Source organism: Panthera leo, chromosome A1 (assembly GCF_018350215.1).
Source record: "Panthera leo isolate Ple1 chromosome A1, P.leo_Ple1_pat1.1, whole genome shotgun sequence".
NCBI lineage: Eukaryota > Metazoa > Chordata > Mammalia > Carnivora > Felidae > Panthera > Panthera leo.
In genome coordinates this window covers 159,656,985-159,661,231 of record NC_056679.1, presented here as the reverse complement: position 1 = coordinate 159,661,231, position 4,247 = coordinate 159,656,985, and positions in this window count along the sequence as shown.

Sequence of the window (4,247 nt, the reverse complement as noted above, 5' to 3'; positions counted from 1 at the left end):
TGTGCAGGGCACTTAGAGAAAGCTGGCAATAGATAGAGGAGGTGGTGAGAATGACTCAGACTTCAAATATATTTTGAAAGAAGAGCAGATAGAGTCTGCTGAAAGCTTAGATACTGGGTGTGAGACAAAAAGAGGACTCAGAGGTGAATTCAAGTTTTTTGGCCTGAGCAAATGGAAAGGTGAAATTGTGGCCTATTGATGTGGAGAGAGACCTCTATTAATTAGAATTCCTGTCAATTACTCAGAATGTGACTTTGAGAACACAGCTTAACCACTCTGTGCCCTCACCCCTTGTTTTCATGTATAAAATGGGCTAGCCTTATCTACTTTGAGGTGGATACAAGAAATTAGAGATAATGTATTAAAAGCCCTTGCAGTGCCTGATACTGGTGGGTACTCAACAATAACTGGACCTCTTATCGATACTATTCCTTAGCAACAAAAGAACAAATCTTGGTTTCCCTGCATGATAGGCCTTCAGATATTTGGAGATAACATGTTCCTCTGAATCTTCTCAGAATGAATTCCATAGTCTTTGTGGGGGATGGCTGGTTTCTAGGACTCTCTTTGGTACATGTAGGTTCGAACTACTCTCCTTGTTTATCAAAGGAATGGAAAACAGAAAAGAACTCTACACATTTTTCAATGGTGGGCTAAATGTTCAGAAATCCATGTGTTAGCAGACGATGTTTTCCATCTTCCACCCTCCAATAATAATTGTGAATGGAGAAGCTCTATTTTGATGCAGTTGACACAAATATAAGTCAAGATAATTGGAGTCATTATTGACATGTATTTTCTTTTGTCCTTAATTCTTCATCATATCCCAATGCCACAATGCATAAATTTTAGTCCAAATAAACTTTAATACCTCCAAGTTACAAAATCCTTTCCAGCCAGCCACAATTAGAAATAGCTGTGGTTCTAAGTATGCCAGTATGATCCTCCATGGCTGCCAGTTCTAAAAAGACTGGTGGCTTTTCTAGCCTCTCAGTCCTGTGAGCTGGCTACATAGCCCACAAGTTCTAGAAAGGACAAGAACAGTACATGAGTTCTATTTGGCTGGGAACCATGCTGAAAGCAAAAAATGAATACATAAGGAAATATGAAAGACCATACAAAATCAATATGTCTTTGGTCCTCATTCTTTTTTTTTTTTTTCAATTAAAAATTAGGGGGTTGGATTAAACAGGTCTTAAAGTTGTGTCTAACACTAATACCTTATGTTCTATTTTCTTCCTTCTGGTGCCCTCTCAATTACAGTAAATCAATGTTAAAATTCTGAAATCTTTTCATGGATCAGCCTCATTGGTTACACTGTACTCAGCAGATAGGCATGGTCCAAATTTTAAGCTCTGTTGGCAAAGCAAAGCAAGGAATTAAGACTTCCTATGTAGAGAAGACAAATTAGAGATTCTCTTAGATATAGGCTGGATCTTCATAGTCAGCTACAAATGTCAATGTTCTTTATCCAGAAAAAAAATACTTACTGATTTATTTAAATAATTTAACAAACTGTATGATGCTTCTAAATCATTTAGCACAATGTCTGGAATATAGTAGACATCTAACCAGTCATTCTGTAATAGTAATAATGTAGTATTTAAATTTTTTTTGTGTCTGTCCAGTGCAACACTACTCTATATTCATTGAGATTGGCCAGTCTATTAGATCCCTCAAAATGCACAGCAACACTGACTTAACTTGTTAATAAACTGGAACTTCACACCTGCTCCCACCAGTCCCCAAGAGGTCTTGTGAAGTAGAAACAGCTGAAATGGCCCAGGGATTGCTGGCTGATTTTTAGATCCTCAGCATTTGTATTGGTCACACATATATTCTCACTGCCAAATGAAATATACCTTTGTGCAAGAGCAAAGAAGTTGAGTTAAGCTGGTAGCTTGGCTCAGAGATACTTTTATGCCTTTATGCTTTTCACTTTTGCCTCCCTTAATTGCTACTTAAATCCAGAAAGGTATTTGTGACTCTCCATATCCATATGGACATGGACTCCCCATATCAATATATCTATATCTATATCTATATCTATATCTATATCTATATCTATATCTTTATCTATATCTATATCTATATCGGACCCAACAATTTCAAGTGAGTCTGGTGTAGATTTGTAGCAAATGGTTGTCCTGGAGGCTGGGGAGCAGGCATGTGCACACATCCAGCGGTGTATACCCTGGGTACATGCTCTGTGCCTGTTTGCTGAATCACATGTTTTCTCTTGGTGCTGCTTTTCTGATGGGTGGATTGAGATTTATGTTCATCACTAGGAATTTCTCTCTTACTGATTGGTATTTAATTTTTTTTAAAGTAATGTCTACACCCAACATGGGGCTAGAACTCAAGACCCCAAGATCAAGAGTCACGCACTCTTCTGACTTAGCCAGCCAGGTGCCCCTAAAAATTTTAATCTCAGTAAGAATGGATAAATTTTTAGTCTATATGAAAGTCTCTAAAGTAATACTCTAAAAACATTCTAGAAAAATCTAAAGCAAGTCCTCCGAATTAAAATAACAAAAACCAATTGTTCTAGCTATTGTAAAATTTTCATTTTATGTTTCCTGATTTTATATGACTATAGAAATACATTAATATATATATTTATATTAATATATATATATATATTAATGCCCTTGTGTGTATTTATACATAATCTTTATTCCCCAGGAAGTGGCTGAGACTATTCATCAATTTTCATTTTGCTCTTAATATGATGACCAAAGGTCTCTTTTTTCCACCAAAATGTAAGATTCATGAGGAAGGAACTTGTCCATTTATTCTCTACTGTATCTCCAATATCTATAAAAGCATATATTAAATACCGTATCGAGTATAGAAGAAACCTAAAGAGTAGAAGTGGAACAAACATGAGGTAAAGAATAACTGCTTTTAAAGGACAATAGAGACAATGCATATTGTTTTTAAATTTGAATGTGCATTAGAAGAAGAACTAGGAGTGTGTCAAGAACTCAGATTCTTAGTAGGTCCTCAGAGATTTTGGTTGTCTATCTGGGGTACAGCCCAAGATTATGTCAAGCAGCACCCTGCCCCACTCTCTTTCCCACAAATGATTCTGAGAAAGGTGGTCTGTTGAACCACACTTTGAGAAACACTGCCTTAATATCTGCTTGTTATTTATATGTACTGAATAACTAATATTCTAAGCTTAATGACTTTGTTTCTTTACCCATTCTATGCTAACTTTCCTCACCAAAAGTACATTAATGGAAGGACTTTTAGTTTTTTTTTTTCACCTCTTTATTCCTTATATTAGAAACACAAGGGTTTGGCAAACAATCATAAAAAAGAGCTTGCCATGTATCAACAGAAGATTAAGAGGAGTTGGGGCTGACTGACATCAGGAAATGATACCAGGACACAATGTGACTGGCCAGGTTTGGGAGAGAAAGAGAACTAGAGAATCTGCTTAGAAACAGTAAAGAGAGAGGAAATGAGATTTGAATTAAGAGCAGAAGGGGACAGGAATTGGTGGAAATAGACCTGGGCTGTGTGCTAAGAGGCATTCAGGAGAGGGTCTGATGACAAAACAACAAAAGGAGAAGCCATCAGTTTAGGGGCTTCAGGTTGAGGCAAAGAAGTAAAGCTGTGCCTTGAGTTTAGGGCGTTGCACTTGGGATTTAGCCAGAAAGGATCTGGCATCCCCAAGGAATTGGAAATAAGGGAAATAGCTGGGCTAGCCTGAGTATGAAACAGGTTGGAACTAAAAAACAGGCTTGCACATTACCATTTGCCAAGTTGGACTCTGTGACTAAGCTGCATAGTTATAAGTGATCTGCCTGTGGGCTCATTGGGCTCTGAAATCTCTCACCCTCTAGAAGAGAACTGTTTGCATTTTATTTTGATTTATTTATTTTTACTTTAAAATGGCTGGCTGACAAGGAATAAAGTATACAGACCAAGAGTGTGGAGGCAAGATTGTTGGAATCAAGATTGTGATTGAAAGGCTGCCTTATAAAAAGAAGAAAAAAATTAATCTCCTTTGACCTTGGGAGTGAAACTGATAAGTACAGAACACACGGAAATTTTGTGTGTGTGCCTCAGGTACTTTAGCACACAGCTCTCAAGAGGTGCTCATTGAATGGCTGAATGGATAACTGGTAGTTTCAGGACACTCTTGCCTAGAACAGTGGGGGTGGGGGTACACAAGGTCACTTTTCAAAATGATAGACTTATATTTTCTGCCCATTCCAGTCACAACTGAAATAGTC